At 41.2% G+C, this 17,812-nt stretch overlaps 1 pseudogene; it reads left to right on the forward strand.

Moving 5' to 3' along the window:
* Window positions 1-5,066: 5,066 nt before the first annotated feature.
* Window positions 5,067-17,812, forward strand: part of LOC114633857 — a 23,181-nt pseudogene continuing 10,435 nt past the window's right edge.

Genomic DNA, 17,812 nt, shown 5'->3' on the forward strand with positions numbered 1-17,812 from the left:
ACAGGAGTAGATCAACTCAGTGTCAGCTGCTCTGAGTATAGTGGCTCCTCGGCTGCTCTGAGTGCAGTGGCTCCTCTAGGATGACTCAGGAGTCAGTGTCTCCACAGGACAGGAGCAGACCAACTCTGTGTCTGCCCCAGCCCACAGGACCAGGCAGGGGAGGACGGGCTGGACCACTCTTTTATCCTACCTAACTTTTCTCCCTCTCTTCTAGCATTAGTCCTAACTGATTTCTCAATTCTCAGGGTTAGTATTTGGTCTGAACTCCACCTCCACAGTTACCTGGCAGTAGCCAGGTAGGCCTGCCCACTATAAAAGGGGCTGCTTGTCCCCTCCTCACTCTCTCACTCTCTTGCTCTCTTAATCTCTTGATCTCTTGCCTGTAGCTTCTCTCTGCTCCCTCCCCTCTTCCCTTCCCCCTCTCTTCATGTGGTCATGCCCGGCCTCTACTCCTCTACTTCCACCTCTCTTTGCTCTCTCTCTCTCTCTCTCTCTCTGCCTCTACTACCCTCCTGACTCCCCTCCCCATGCCCTGAATAAAGTCTATTCTATGCTATACTGATGTGTGACCGGTTCCTCAGGGGGAAGAGATACCTCAGCATGGGCCAGCTGAGACATCCCCTTCTGTCATATATGAATGCTGAGAATTGAGAAAGCAGTAAGGACTAATGCATAGCACTACAAGAGAAGGAGAAAAGCTAGGTAGGATAAAAGAATGGTCCAGAGTGAATCAGATAAATTGGGCAGTATACAGTAGCCAAAGTACACTTTGTCCTTGCAGAGATAAAGATTTTGCTTTGAATGAGGAAAAAAATAAAAAGAAATGGAAAAGAATGAACATGAGTGGTCCCAGGTATGGTGGAGGAGAAAGGAGAAAGTTTATTAGACAAAAGAGAGCATAACCATATGCAGGGACATCTGGGAACATCCAAAGTGAACATGACCCTGAGCTAGGCCATGTGAGAAGAGGTTGGAGGGAGAGGGAAGAAGAGCCACCGACCAAGAGGGGTGGCCTAGGTGAAGAAACTGACCAAGAGACCAGGAGGGTAAAGGATAGACAGGAGAGAAATGGCTCAACCATATAGGAAAGGTCATCTGGGGTAAAGGCAGCCTATCAGCTGGGCTGGAGAAGTTGAGGATAGGAGTAGAGTTTGCTAAGCAAGAGAACCCTGTAACTAAGAGATGCTTGGAGAATCTAGCAGTCAGGGTCTGTATGATATGTTAAATAGGCATTTCAGACATTTGTTACAGGTTTGAGACCTAACACTTGAATGAAGACTCTGCTTATGGCAGTTATAGACTGACTTTGGGAAGGAAAGAGAATCATTTCTTTGTAGGTGGCACTGTTGATGTTTCCTGCTCTTCATTGCTACTGTTTTAACTGGTACATTTGGCTCACTAACTTTCTGGATTCAGATTCCTATAATGAGGCCATATGGACATCTAAGAATGAGGGAAGAGTTGTTCAGAATGAGTGTAGAAAATGGACGCCTTGCTTCTGTGGCCTGGTGGATAATGGCTGGAGCAAGGGCCAGATAAACACTGGCTCTGAGTGGGTGGCCGCCTGCTGAAACAATTCCATCCTGGCTGTGATCCTCATGTGAACAATCAACAGCATTATTAGTAAAATTCACGCTTCTCAACACAGGAGCGCCATTGCTCCTTCTGTATCAAAAAAAACCTTGGTATTTTTCCTAAAGTCTACTGTATTTTGCCACCATCTGTTTGCAAGCTTTAAGGACAGGAGCCTGTGGTTCCAAGAAACACATCTAGAAGCAGATCAGTAGACTATCGCACATGCAACCTGGAGCCAATAAAAGGAACCATGTGGTCACCTGAAATTAGCTGGCTCCATTCAGCTAGGGAGGTAAAGGTCTAGATTTGGATCTTGTATTTAACCTTGTATAATTTTCTTTTGAGAGTGATCTGTATTTTTTTTTTAAAGCTTGTAGTTGTTTAGCAAAGTTCCCTGGTAGATTTGCATTCTATGCAAATAATTTATTGACTGAGTGTGTTAGTGAGGAAACACAGGTCAATCTAAAGAAAAAAAATGAAGAAAGGAAGAGAGGGAGGAGGGTAAGAAAAGCAAAGGGCAGAAAAAATTTGCTCAGAGCAAGCAAGAAGAAGGACCCAGTCTAAAGAGTGGAGCTTTGTCTCATTGTCTGCTGCTTCCATTCTGGTTTTGTTGTCCCTGTAGGTCAGCAATATAAAGGAGCAGCAGTGCTAGTGTAGGTGGCAATAGGTAGAAGCCCATGTGATACTGAAATTCTCTTAACAGGAGGACTGACACACTTACTGTCTAAGGAGGCTCCTTTAAGACTCAGACTTTTTGTGGTAAGACTATAAAGAACTGGAAAGGTGGGGCTGGAGAGATGGCTCAGTGGTTAAGACCACTGACTGCTCTTCCAGAGGACCTGAGTTCAATTCCCAGCAACCACATAGTGGCTCACAACCATCTCTAATGGGATCGGATGTCCTTTTCTGGCATGCAGGTGTACATGCAGATGGAGTACACATACACATAAAATAAATAAATAAATCTTTAAAAATTAAAAAAAAAAAAACCTGGAGAGGTAGCTAAGTGGTTAGGAGCACTGGCTGTTCTTCCAGAGGACCTGGCTTTGATTCCTGACACCCATATGGTAGGTCATGACTGTCTGTAACTCAAGTCCCAAGGGGATCTGATGCCATCTCCTGGCCTCTGTAGGCACTGTATGCACATGGTGCAGAGACAAACAAACAAAATACCCATACACATAAAATAAAAGGAAAAATAAAATTAAAAAAAAAAGATTATAATGTTTCTTGCCTTAAAGGAAAAGATAGAATATTGTGTTTCCAGGGAAATGATGCAGTGATGCTTAGTACAATGTCATTTTTGAAACCTAGCCCAGTACAGTAGAAGAAATGGAAATTATATTTATAAAACTGTTTTTGTGTGTTGTTATTGTCTTTGTTTTCAATCATGCCTGAGCAGACCAAACTTGTCCTAGTTCCCAAGAAGACATCTAAGATGGCTGTCACCAAGGCCAAAAGACATGTCAAGAAACACACCATCTGCCTGGCAGTGGTGGTGTACCCCTTTAATCCCAGCACTTGGCAGTCAGAGGCAGGTGGATTTCTGAGTTCGAGGCCAACCTGGTCTACAGAGTGAGTTCCAGGACAGCCAGGGCTACACAGAGAAACCTGTCTTGAAAAACCAAAAAAAGAAAAAAGAAAAAGAAACACACCATCTATGTCTACAAAGTGCTGAAGCAGATGCACCCCAACACCATCCTCTTGTCCAAGGCCATGAGCATCATGAACTCGTGTGACAGTTACATTTATGAGTGCACCACAGGCAAGGCTTCCGGCTTCCTGCTTCAAGCGTTACAACAAGTGTTCTACCATCATGTCCCAGGAGATCCAGATGGCCTTGACCTGCTACAGCCTGGGAAACTGATTAATGCCAACTGGGAAGCAAAGTCGGTCAAAAGGAGTCCAGCATCCTAGAGCCCTGTTAAGTACATGCATGCTCCATTCACTAGCTTGCAGTTCCTAAAGGTTCCAAATAGCACTGCTGGAATAGACTTTGAGCACATGGTCTGTGGCGGGCACTTCACGTTCAACCTATAATACAAGGAATATGTCCATTTTTTTCCTTTGAGAGCTTAATATATGTGTATCCAGAGAAAAACAAATCTGTATTATAAGAAGTGCTATCTTCTCATTAAAACTAAACCTTCAAGACAGCAAAGAGTGGGCACAAATCTTTTTCTGTTAGTGTCCAGCATCAGCCAAGATGTGTTTTGTTCCAACTGAAAGCCATTTCCTTTTGAATTTTCCAGTGACCTTTAAGAGACTAAACATGTTCTGCTCAAGCCTGCCTCCTGCAGGACCTGGCCAGGCATCAAAAGCACAGGATAATTGGCACTTCTTGACAATGGCCTTTTCAGAGTCCTAAGGTTAAGTGGAAGTAGAGGCCAATGCAAGTGTTCAGTGTATACATTCCTAGCTCCATTAAAACCTTCCTTCACGTATTTGTTCCTCTCATTTTATTTTGTGATTGATTTTCATAACAGAGAGCTTCGCTCCTAATGTGTGCATCTACAATAGTGTATGATTATGTTCGCACAGCAAAAAGCCCACATGGTGCATTTATTTCCCACTCTATTTATAATCACTGCAAATGATGCGAGGGAAAAAAAATATCAGTCTGAGTGCACTGATATCACTTTGACATCCTTCATCATCAGAGCACTACAGGATGGTGCACACAAGCTGGCTCTGTCAAATCTAGAGGGGTGTGTTTTCATTTACTGCTCCTCCAGTAAATTGTACAGGATACTCCACAGTCATGAGGCTGACAAGGGAGTGCTCTCTTCTTCCGTGCTTTGATGATTAGTGGAACACATCACAGTAAATTAATTGGAGATATTTGGAGGTTTTTTTTCCTTAATATTATAGGCACAAAGCTGTTGGTTTGTTCCGCTATTGTGCTTTGCCATCTGGACTGCTGATAAATGGTAATGCCCCCTTCTTACCAAAAGGGAAAACAAGATAAATGCTCCTCAATGTTTCTTATGCCTGTTTAAACCAATTTCTGTCGGTATACAGTAGGTCTTGCCCCCCGACCCCCTTATTCCGTTCATTTTCCTTCTCTAAATAACCCAGCAAGGAGAAGAAAAGACAGAAATCTTATGTCTAGCAATTTCCTATTCTGATCCCCAGTGTGGGGCCATTAAATAGTCCCCCTTTGGAGTGGGTCTAATTGGCCTAAATATGGGGGCTTTCTATTGGTGCTTTCTAGTCAACACAGAGTTCAGTGTGCTTACACGTATATAATTTATCACGTGAGGGTCACTTTCTTCACTCGTATTATTCTGCTGTTTAAATTGCCATTCACCGCGAATTTCCATGTAATTAACTGGTTTAGTGGCAATTTTAGACACTTCAGAAAGACAAAGGAAAACCTGAAAAATGAAGCGCTCGCACTTCGGCTTCCGCACGAAGCATTACTCCTCTGCTCCCCTGGACCACCAGATGTCAGCCGAAATTGAAGAATAGAGAAGACACCATGTGTCATAATGTGCTGCCTCATGTGCCAGATGGAGTTTTACACAGCTATGCAGGAAGGCCAGGCAGTAGCTCTTAGACTGCAGGCTCAGCCTAACCTCATTGCGCACTCCACAGTGTTTCGGATGATGGAACATAATTGTACCGTAGGTCACTGAGAGCTTAATTTATGAGGATTGATTTTTGTTAATTCAAGTGGTTCAAAAGTCACTGTTAGAGCTTTAGCCCATATTATTGTATCTGACTTTAGCTTTACTCATGCTCTGAGAAGACAAATTGTTGGACAGAGGAGACGCAGTCTTATTTTTACTGCTGGTTTTCCATTTGATTCCACACGTGTCACGTCGTCCTTTATTGTGATTTACATGTCAAGGAGCACTTTTACAAACAGGAAGCAGGTTTTTGTTTTCTTTCTTCTTTTTTTCTTTTTAGCCGAGTGCAAGTAAATGTAAATGCTAAGCCTGTTAACTGCATTTTATTTTACAATAGGAATTACACCATCAGGAGATCTGAAAACTTTCTCCTAAACGTTAGTAACAGGCTCTAAACTGGAAGATTGTAGATGCTGCTTGATAGGATTAACTGGCTGTGTTTTAGGCTAACATGAGATGTCTGTTGTAAATAAATGTATTCGGTACTAAACATGTTGGGAAACTCCATTAACATGTCCATTAAGACAATCAGTGAGATAGAAGCAGAGGGATTTTACTTCTTGTCTTTTGAATTTTACATAAGATGGGTGATACATAAATAACAGAGTGGAGGAAAAGAGCAAAAAGAGAGCTATTAAAAGAGTCAGAAAGTGAGAGAGGGTAGGAGAGATGGGGGAGGGAGAGAGGTCAGGAGAGAGGGAGAGAGAGATTTCACTGTTTTTTGTTGTGTTTGGTACTCGCTCTGCTGATGCTACTGCTGTGTCAATGAGACTCCCGTCTCTTCAGGTTCTTCTTGAAGTTTGAGCTCTGACATTAGTTTGAACACTACCAGCCAGTCTCAGATTCTTTATTCACTCTACTGAGCTAGGAAAGCACAGCTCCCTTTGGAACCAATGCTAATGAAAAAAAAGTCATGCTTCCATATCATTCTAACAATAAAGGCACTTAAGGTACTCTATGGACATGATTCTATTTCCTTTTTGCTGTGGTTGGTTTTTGTTTGTTTGTTTTGGTGGCACGTGCCTTTAATTTCAGGGCTTGGAAGAATCTCTGGGAGTTCAAAGACAGCCTATTCTTAGTTACATACTGAGACCTTGTTTCAAAAGAAAGGAAGGAAGGCAGGCAGGCAGGAAGGGAGGGAGGGAGGGAGGGAGGGAGGGAGGGAGGGAGAGAGGAAGGAAGGAAAGAAGGAAAAAGGCCTATCATAGTGTTCCTCAGGAGTAACACAAAGCTGCTGGATACACTGAACAAAGGGAACACCCACTCTTTCCTGCAGTGACTTCACAGTGGGACCAGAGCTAGCCCAACCCTCAGACATGGTTAGCAGGTCTCCATGGAGTTTCTTTGAAAAGTACTATATGGCAAAGGCATATGTATGCAAAACTGCCCAGGGTCTTAATGAATCACATGCTAACAGTGTCCCTGGAGAAAGAAATGCCAACCCTGACTCTAAGTACTCTATTCTAACTCATAAATTCTTCTTTAAAATATATTCATTGACTATAAGTCCTATTTAGCACCTATTGTGCTATAGACCCATGGGGATAACTACATTTCAAGTAACTGCATACTTAAGGTCAGTTTAGATTATTCCTTAGCAATCTCTCAGCATTTTTCTCTTAAAATATCTTCTATGGCTTAAAAACATGAGGTGCCCATGCTGGTTAATTTTTATTCAGCTTGACACAAATTAGAGTCACCTGGGAAGCAGGAGCCTCAGTCGTGGAATTAACTCTATCAGACCTGTCTACAAATATTTTCTTCATTGATGATTTATACAAAGGACCCATTCTACTCTTCGTGGTGCCACTCATGGGCTGATGTCCTGGGTTATATAAGAAAGCAAGCTGAGCAAGCCATGGGGAACAAGCTAGTGGGCATCATTTCCCCCTAATCTCTGCTTCAGTTCCTTTGTCCAAGTTCCCACTCAGAGTTCCTACCTTGGTTTCTCTTAGTGAAGGATCATGCCTTAGAAACTCTAAGATAGAATAAACCCTTTCCTTTTCAAATTGCTTTTTGTATATCACAGCAATAGAAAGCTAGGTAGAATAATGTTTTAAGGGTTACAACTCTTTAGTGTCACATAAACCTTTCATTTTTTTCTTAATATTCATATGCAAAGACATCCTCAGATCAACTAAAGTAAACAGTTAAATAATTGCTCTGTGGAATACCTGGTGTAACTGTCTAAGGAAATTTTGTCTTCTGTATGGTATGTATCAAAGCCATACAGAGTTGGTATATATCTATACTAACCCAACATCTCACAGAGTAATTTCTACCCTTCCCGAATAATTAACCTTGTAATATCTTTTGTTGTTCTTAATTCGGAGAGAAGGAGGGTTTAGAGAAAGGCAAAAACTGTCTTCAGAAAAAAGGCTGTTAACAAGCTTGGCCATAGCGCAGAGTTCTGTAGTAGAGAATTTCTAGCCAAAGATTGAAGAAAAGGGGTAATTTTTAGGTTTCATAGAGAAAGGGAGCAGTCTTACAAGGCAGAAGGCTTATTTAATATGTAACTTATGCTATGTGGTTGAAGGAGAGGAATGAGATACATATGACTTAGGCTATGTGACATAAGCTGTTCGTTCCTTGAGTGAGGGAATGAGTCTGGTTATTGTGTGATTCTAGAATGTGGCAGTGGTTAGGGTCAGATGATACTGAATAATGAGTGTTAGTATTCTGTTAAACTCCACCTCCACAGTTACCTGGAAGCGGCCAGGTAAGCTCCTCCCCACAGTTACCTGGCAACAGGCAGGTAGGCCTGCCCACTATAAAATGGGCTGCCTGCCCCCTCCTCACTCTCTTGCTCTCTTGGTCCCTTGACCCCACGCCTGCAGGTTCACTGTCCTCTCTCCCTTCCCCCCTTCCCTTCCCCCTCTCTCCACATGGTCATGGCCGGCCTCTACTTCTCTTCACTTCTCTGCTCTCCCTCCTCTCTCTCTCTCCATCTCCTAATAAACCTCCCCTTGTGGAACCATTTGGTCTGCTGTGATCTGTCCAAGCTATGTGAGACAACCTTTTAATGAGGAGCAAGGGCACTTGGTATGTTCCCATCTTATTCACAGCTTTTTCTGCATAGGGCCTCAAAGGACCTGTGTGTTTTAACATCTGTCACACTTGTGTTTATAGACGAGGAAAACAGAGAAATGATGTTATAGGCAGGAGACAGCAGGGGACAGAGGCTTAGTATGCACTGAATTCAGTCTTTGTTTTTTACAGAGTTGGAGCATCAGTGAATTGTAGGTTTCCCATCTTATGTCAGGTAGCCACATAGTGGTCCTTGTCTCAGTCTATGGTCACATCAGTGAATGAGAGGATTCACACATAAGTTCATGTAGTTTGTTGGACAATGATTTGGAAAAGTCAGTTCAGCAGATAGACTTGAGACTGGCCCATGGATGACATAAAAACAAAAATTATTCTTAAGGGGGTAAGCATGGGTATGAATCATAATGCAGAATGTGTTATGAAATCATCCACCCCATGATTTTGATGTCCCTTGTCTCATTTTTGAAGTGTTATGAGTAACAAACTCTTTTCTTGCTGTACTTCTGACCAGGTCAAACTGACTTACATAAAAGCAGCATTCATCCCCCAGAGACAAAGGCACTTGTTTCAGCTGTCAGAAGATTTAAGAATCTACTAATTTGGAGTATGGCTGCTGCCAAGAAGTCTTCATGATCTTGAATTCCTGTTAGGGTTGGAGAGATTTCACCAAGACTTTCTTGTATGTCTTGAGATGTGCAGGAATGAAAGTATATTATTAAGGTGGTTTCAAAAGGAATGCTTCCTATAGATTCATGTGTTTGAATACTTGGTCATGGGAAATGGCACTATTAGGAGGTGTGACCTTATTGGAGGAAGTTGTCACAGTTGTTGCATACTTAGGTGTCTCCTAATCTTAATCTGTGCCCAGTGTAGCACACAGTCTCTCTCTGCTACCTTCCAATCAAGATATACAATTCTCAGCTCCTTCTCTACCACCATGTCCATATACATGCAACAGTGCTTCTTCTATGATGATAATGGACTAAATTGTAAGCCAGTCCCAATTAAATGTTTCCCTTTATAAGATTTACCTTGGTCATGGTGTATCTTCATAGCAATAGAAGCTCTAATTAAGGCAATTCCTGATTTGCCTAAACCCTTGTAAATTTAACTTATTCTTGTCATTAACTGCCATTATCCCAAAGTCTACAAGAAGAGTACTATCTGAGTCTATCTCTCCCTCCCCTCTCCCCCACCCCGTGTTTCTCTTAATTGAGAAATAGACAGTCATATTTATTGTGGCTATGTCTACATTGAGGATGTCTTAGTTACTGTTCTGCTTGAAAGAGACAAGACAACTCATGTGCAAGAAAGCACTTAATTGGTAGATTACTTACAGTTTCAGAGGGTTACATTGTATTCATCATAGCAGAAACTATGACAGCCGACAGGTATGCAGGCATGGGGCTGAGAGCTTACTACATCCTGATCCACAGACAGACAAGCAGACAGAGAGAGAGAGAGAGAGAGAGAGAGAGAGAGAGAGAGAGAGAGAGGAAGAGAGAGAGAGAGAGAGAGAGAGAGAGACTTTTAAAACCTCAAAGTCAAGTCCCAGTGACACATCTGCTCCAATACGGCTACACCTCCTCCAACAAGACCATACCACAAATCCTCTGCTAATAGTTCTATTAACTGAGAACCAAGAATTTTAACATATGATCCTATGTGGGATCACATTGGATAAAAAAAATATTGGTGATAAGTGTAGAAAATTTAGAAATACATTGTATAACCTGGAAGTTTTACCTCTGAAAGTAGCAAGGAGCAAATGGACCAAGAGAACTGAGAATAATGATGGCCACACCTGAAAACCCACAAAAGAATGTAAACAACACAAGAACAGCTAATCAATATAGGTCTAAGAAAAAACTATTAAAGTGAAAAGATGAATGGACTAATATATATCTTTCAGTAACTCTAAATATTAATTTTTTTACACTTCCGGTCTGGGCCCGAGCATAGAACAGGTCACAGGCGGCAGCTCAGCACCCAACCCCAGAAAACCAAGGGAAAGAGGGACTCCCAGGAGCTTTAACTCAGGCAGCATCCCAGGTAAAAATGAATCACCCGTGATGTCTGCTGTTGAAAGTTCTAATCCAGATGCTGGCCTCCGAACTTACACTACTCAGACCTTTGAAGGGCCACTGACAAGAACATCAAACAGCTAGAGATTGACATCACTAATCTGAAGAAATCCCTCGTTTCGCTGTCTGAAGAGACCTCCTAAAATCTCAAAGATCCTTATTGAACTTGATTTACTCTATTACAATAGAAAAGGCTGTGTACAGCTCTTGACTGTGTACAGCTCTTAAAGAAGAAGGTTGACAAGACAAGGAGGGTTAAAGAGAGCATGAAACAGGTAGTGAAGGCCCTAAGAAAAATCAGAGAGAGAAAGAGACAGATGAAGGCTGGTACAAGAATTGGTTTTCCGCCTCTCCAAGGTTGTCAATCCTATTTCCTCCCATCTTGGGACCTTTATTTGGGTTCTTTTTGCTTTTTTCTGCTGGTTCCTGGCTCTCAAATAGGTGGACTAACTCTGTGATACAACAGATAAATAATTTGGTAGCAAAACCTACTCAGATATATTATCATTAATTAGCTATGGAGGACCACGAGAGTCAAGATGAGGTTGTTACTTTATACAGGGTGTTTCCAAAACCCATCTCCACCCAACCTAAAAGGGGGGACTTCTGCCCCTAGACTAAGCAGAGAGGGGCCACCCAGAACCCCCTCTGTCAGGTGATCTGAATTCTTGCTTAGGCTGCAAGGGAATATAAATAAAAGATAAATATATCTATTTGCGTTCCCTGAGGGACAAGCCTGACTGCATAGGGGTTGATGTCAAAAGTATCCCCTCTCCAGGAAAAAGACATAGGGATGGGTATGGCCCTCATGCCTCACTGGACAGTGACAGGGGGACTGGAGCCATTACAAGGTCCCCTTCGAATACTGGAGGTCAGGCCTCTATCCCCGCCTTCACAAGATTAGAATTGCCACAGCCCTTCTATACTTAGAGAAAGGAGGAGATGTCAGGGGCAGTCCTGCTTACCCACTGAAGGCCTAAAATCAGCCATAGGCCTAAAATCAGCAATAGGCCTGTCATACATGTATACTAACACCGAGTCTTGGGTCTCAGTGGAAAAACATTGAAACAGATGGCTATAAGCTAATGTAAACAGGCAGCTTTTTTGGAAATTTACAAGCCTGAGTAGTCATATAGACCTTATAAATAGGTAGCCTGGGCAGACAATACCAACTTTGATAAGGACAAGCGAGTCATAGGCAGAGTCATAGTGACTTGTCCCCTGAACCTTCACCCAGCCGATACCCGGTTCTGATGATAACTGTATTTCTCCTGATCACCCACACTCCAGTGTCATTCCCTTCCCCACATCCTGCCTTTCTGTGTTTATAACCCCTGTGTGAATGAATTACGGTTTGAGAAAAAAAATTATAAAAAATAACTAAATAACTAACTAAATAAATAAATACTAATTTTTTAATTCTTCTATAAAAAGACAAAGATTAACAGACTGTTAATAAACAAATAAACAAATAATAAATATTAATTAATTAATTAATAGGAGCGGTTTTTTGTTTCTTTCAATAAACACATCTCACTATTAAATGTAAACGTCATTTCAGGGTAAAAGGATAGAAACAGTGTTCCAAACAGATGGATTCGAAACAATCAGATATAGCTCTTTGAATATCTGGCAAAAGAGACTTCAAACTAAAACCACTCAGGAGAGATAAGAAAGGCCAGTTCATTCTCACTGAAGTAATAATACAATAAGAGACACTAGGGTTGTTTAAAAAGAGAGAAATTATATTACAATTCTAAACATTTATGCATCAAATAAAACAATACCTAATTTCATTAAAACAACCGCTACTAGTTTAAAAAAGCCACAAATTAACTTCACCACAGTAATAGAAGGTAACTTCAGTTACTGCTACTCTTACCAGTAGACAGATCATCCACACAAAAGTTAAGCAGAGAACCACTGACATTAAATAACTTTAGAACATACATCTATATAACATTCCATCCAATCACTAAGAATATACATTCTACTTAGTTGCCTATGGCAATTTTTCCAGAACATAACACATATTAGGACACAAAATAAGTCTCACGAGTAGTAAATACTAGCTTATTATTCTATCTGATCATGATGAAATAATGTTAGCTCATAGAAAGAAAAATGACAAAAAGTACACAAACTCAGAGAAACTAAACACACTAATGATAAATAGATCATCTAAGAAATCAATAAGAATATTTTATAAAGGGGTAGGTAGGGGTTACATCCGCAGAGAAGAAGGAGGAGGGGTGAGGGGATAGGGGGTTCCTGGGTGGGTGAGGGATAGGGTAAGGGGACAACATATGAAATGTAAATAAAACATCCAATAAAAAACAACAAAAAGAATATTTTATAAAATCCTTAGACTGGAATGAAAATGAAAACACAGCATGTCAAAAAATCTATGTATATAATGAAAAAAATCATAGTAAGAAAATATGTGTGGTGGTTTGAATACACTTGGCCCAGGGAATGGCACTATTTGGAGGTGTAGCCTTGTTGGAGTAAGTGTGGCCTTATTGGAAGAAGTGTGCCATTGTGGGCATGAGCTTTAAGACCCTTGTCCTAGCTATCTGGAAGTCAGTTTTCTCTAGTTTGCCTTTGGATGAATATGTAGATCTCTCAGCTCCTCCAGCCCCACATATGCCTGGATGCTGCCACCTGGATTATAATGTACTGAACCTTTGAATTTGTAAGCCAGCCCTAATTAAATATTGTCTTTTATAAGAGTTGCCTTGGTCATGGTGTCTCTCCATAGCAATAAAACCCTAACTAAGACAGCATGTATTTCTAAGATAGAACTGTACAGAACTGTACTTGTGTTTCTCAAAAGAAGAAACACAAGAAGCTTACTAGTAAATATTTTTAAAAAAATCAATAACTTTAGTCATCAGTAAATGCAGATTAAATTTACTATATGATCCCACCTAACTATAGTCAGAATCCCCATCTTCAGAAATCCAAATTACAATTGCTGGGCATAGATGTGGGGAAAGAGGAGCTTAGACACTGTTGGTAGGTGTGTAAACTTGTGTCACCATTTTGAAAATCAGTGCACATGTTTCTCTCAAATGTAAAAACAGAGTTAACATATGACATAGCTATTGCACCCTGAGAATAAACCCAAGCATTCTAGTCTAACTACAGAGATGCTTGCCTACCCATTTTCATGGTTACTCTAGCCACAAGAGCCAGGAAATGGAGTCAGCTGATATGTCCCTTAGCTGATGAATAGATAATGAAACTGTGGTATATAAACACAAAAAATTAATCAGCTGTAAAGAAAAATGAAATTATGAAATTTGAAGGTAAATGGATGAAATTGGATAAATTACACCAAGTGAGATAATCCAGGCCCAGAAAGAGAGACACCACATATTCTCTCTGATGTATGGATCTTTAGATATGTTTCTTTAAATTGTAATGCCTGTAGATACTTGAAAAGAAGGAAGGGGCCATGACAAGATGGGGACTACAGAGACCTTACATGGAGTGGGGATGGTAGAATACATGTTATGAAAATTAGGGAAGAGAGTATTAGAGGTATAGGGTATAAACAGGAATAGGATGGAGTATGGGGATAAGATGAGGTACGGGGGAGGGCTAACAAATACTGAGGATGCATGAAGATGTCACATACAAATCTACTATTTTATAAATGAATTCAAATCATAATAGAAAATAAAGACTTTAATAACAATTTCAGAATTCATAGATTTTTAAAAAGAATTCCAGTGCTATTTGTGAGACACTTCCCTAGGAATTGTTCAACAGAAGGTCCTCAGAGCTTCTGAAAACTGTACAGGCTATGACCATTTCCACTGAGTCCTGGAAGTTGCTATGTTGTGTAGCCAAAGAGGCATCCAGATAGGTCCAGACTGAAAGAGAAGAGGGGTGGGGATGGGGAGACAAGGAACAAATGGACAAAGAGAATCAAGAGCAGCAATCTAATCAAGACTGAGCCAAAAGAGAAGCCAAGAGAATCCAAGACTGAAATGACAGCTTTATATAGCAAAAAGAAGCTTGGGAGAGGGAAGGGAGGCTCCAGGGTTGGAGAAGTTTAGGGCGGGGCTAAAGGTGAGAAGAAAAGAACAGAGAAGAGTCACAGGTACTTGAACTGCTAGGAGAGCCTAGAGGCCATCTTGCACTTCAGTCTGCTACTATATGTTGATAGGCACCACAGCTAGCCATTTGTCCTGGGTTTCTGTAGGACCTGACACCTATTACTGTTGTTTTTTTGAACAGATATGAAAAGATTGCTTCCTAGAAATTTATGCTTATACCCAGAGACTAGGGACTAATGCTATTCTCAATCTGATCAAAGAAGTTTCCTTTGCAGTGAACAATGCTTTAACACAGAGACTTATGGCTGGTGAAGGTGCTGAAAATAAGTGCTTATTGAGTGCTTAGCCTTAAACAGGGGAGTCATATTTGCTACTCCCTTTTTACAGCACTGGGAACCTCTTGGAAGAGTGGGGAGAGAGAGTAGACGAGCTGAATGATATGGAAGAAGACTATGCAATGCTAGCTTACGGCAACGGCCTGGCCATGGCATTCATAAATGCACAGTAGCTCTATTGACAGCATAGGGCCTGTTCAAGATTGTGCCAATAAACATTCAGGCATAGATTGGAGAAGTGCTAATGATTCTCCAACTCATCCAGAGGAGAGCATGGCAGTTGAGTCTTGTTAGAGGAGAAGGTCTTTATCTTTAGTGATGCAGCCATGAGTGAGATGCTCCTGCTCCAGGAGGAGAGCTTCCTACAGACATCCAGTGGTCCTGGTTAAACCAAGTACACACACACACACACACACACACACACACACACAAGTGGGCTGTGGATTTTGTAAGAAGAGGAAGAGGAAAGGGGTTGGTTGGGAATAGGAAAAAAAAGAGTATCTACTGGCTGCTATCATTATATGTTATATACTATATACATGTATGAAATCATCAACAAATATAAATAAAAAACATGATTTCTTTAAAAGGAAGAGATTACAGAGAGGATTACTCAAAAAGAAATCACATAAACCTAATCGGTAGCATCCCTTTTAAACATGTTCCTACTCATCTCCCTCTGTGAGAAGGCAAAACTTGTTACCCCAAAAGAAAAGAGAATTCAGTGGAGATCTGTGCCTGTTTCCTTTCCTCTTAGGACAGGAATTCACACAGTCAGCAAGTACACCCTCCCACTAAAGCACAGTCACCAGTCAAGAGCCTTTATATCCCTATGGACATGGAAATGCCCTCAGGAAACTCTGCATTAACAAACTATTTCAGACCAGCACCTGCCAGTTATTGGTTTTCCATCAAGCCGCAGCCCCAAAGACTCAAAATCTCTTCTGTTTGTCTTCTGAGCCTCTAAAACCTGGTTTTGAAGATGCCAATCAAACTGGAATTTAAAACTGCCCCTTGCAGAATTATTCAGTCCCTGGCTATCTCCCACCTATAAATGACACATATATGTTAACAAATCTACCATTGTTTATCTCTTCTTAATCTTTCATTTGTAAAATCCACTGAGTCTCAGGTTTGTATTATTTGAAAACATTTATCTTTAGAAATTTGAAATTATGGACTCAGAATTGTTAAGTCATACAATCATTTCCCTTACTCTAATAGAAATTATCCATGTTTGTAACTAGGAGAAAATTTGATGAGGAGAAGTAAAGTTTTTATTTTTTGTACTATAGTCACTGTATCTTAAGCTTAAAGTAAAAGAGAAATGAGTAGAAAATCTAATCTTCACTCACTATGAGAACCTCACAGAATTCAGAAGATCCCCTTGCCTTCAATTACCACATTAAAATGATAAAGACATTGAAATTGCATAAATAATGCTAATTAATATTTAATGAATGATTGATCAAATGCCAGATGTGAACCAGCTGTGGAAAAAAAAAAGAAAGAAATGCCTTTCAGGACCACTGTCTTCTGGGAATCATTTTTCAAATAGTCTATTAGAGTGTTCTTAACCTTCATAAGCAGGCATTTATCTTCTCTTTCCTCTTCAGACAACAGGACATGCAAAATCTTGAGGCTTTGTAAGCAATGAAGTAAAACTTGTGTCTCCTATAGTGAGGAACCAGGAGTTAGACAGACTCTCTGGTAGGCAGATAGATAGGAAAAGGAGCTATGAATAGGTTATAAAAATGGTGAACTTCCAAGCTGGCAGCTTTTCCCACATCCTCTGGACCTGAGACAAAGCTTGGCAGCATAAGACAGAGAGGCCTTGCAGGGGTTGGGGGGAGGTTGCTTGTTTGATTTTCTCCTACAAGTAGCTCCCCACCACCAACCGCTTCCTGCCTTGGACTAGTTGAACAAGTTCCAGGCCTGACTAGGACATGTTTGCACATTTAGGCTAATCAACCTGCAGATCTTACTTCAAACTGACCCACCCTAATGTACGGGAGTAAGACCTTTCAGAGACTTAAAAAGAAAACCCAGTGCTCTAAATGAGGCTAGAGGTTTTTGTTTTGTTTTTGTTTGTTTTTGTTTGTTTGGTTGGTTTGATTTTCTTAAGTCTCTCCTCTGTTTGGCAAAGGATATTTTTCTCTGTGTTCTTGCTATATGCATGTGTTTCCTGGCCTTCTTCAGCTACTGCTGACTGCTGCTGCTATCTGCTGCTGTCTGCTGGTGTCTGCTGCTGTCTGCTGCTGTCTGCTGGTGTCTGCTGCTGTCTGCTGTGCTCAATTCTGCTATTTGTCAAGCTGAAGAGTTTTTTTGTTATTGTCGGCTTTTTAATTCATTACCTGGCTGAGATAGTATATCCCATCAAAATCCCTACACAGTAACAAAAGTGTAACATGATAAACTCTAAACTACTAAAGACTCAACAATGAATTTAAATTTTATTCTGCACATTGATTCTAGAAATGTCTTTCAACTTTCTCAACAATTCTGTGTTATTCAATTCCAGCTTCTAGTTTGACTTCTAGATGGAGGCTGCCCATCTGTTCCAAATAGCATTCCATTCTCAAGTGTTAAGATTCTTGGTGCTAGTATGTTAGCATCCTTTCTAGGCTCTTCCCAATAGTTACCTAGCAACAGCCAGGTAGGCCTGGCTGCTATAAAAAAGATTGTTTGGCCTATCTTCCCACTCTCTCTGACCCACTTCTCCCTTCTTCCCCTTCCTGCCTCTCTCTTTGTGTTCCTAGCAGGCCTCTTCCTCTCACTTCTCCCTTTCCCCTCTCCTTCCTTCCCCCTCTCCTTCCTCCTCCATTTCCCCCTTCCCTCCCTCTCCCTCCTTCTCCTTCACTCCCCCTTCCTTCTCCCTCTTCCTCTTTCCCCTCCCACTCTCCCTCCCTCTCCCCTCTCCCCTCTCCCCTCACTTCTCCCTTTCCCCTCTCCTTCCTTCCCCCTCTCCGTCCTCCTCCATTTCCCCCTTCCCTCCCTCTCCCTCCTTCTCCTTCACTCCCCCTTCCTTCTCCCTCTTCCTCTTTCCCCTCCCACTCTCCCTCCCTCTCCCC

This window comes from Grammomys surdaster, unplaced genomic scaffold (assembly GCF_004785775.1).
Source record: "Grammomys surdaster isolate TR1022 unplaced genomic scaffold, NIH_TR_1.0 752, whole genome shotgun sequence".
NCBI lineage: Eukaryota > Metazoa > Chordata > Mammalia > Rodentia > Muridae > Grammomys > Grammomys surdaster.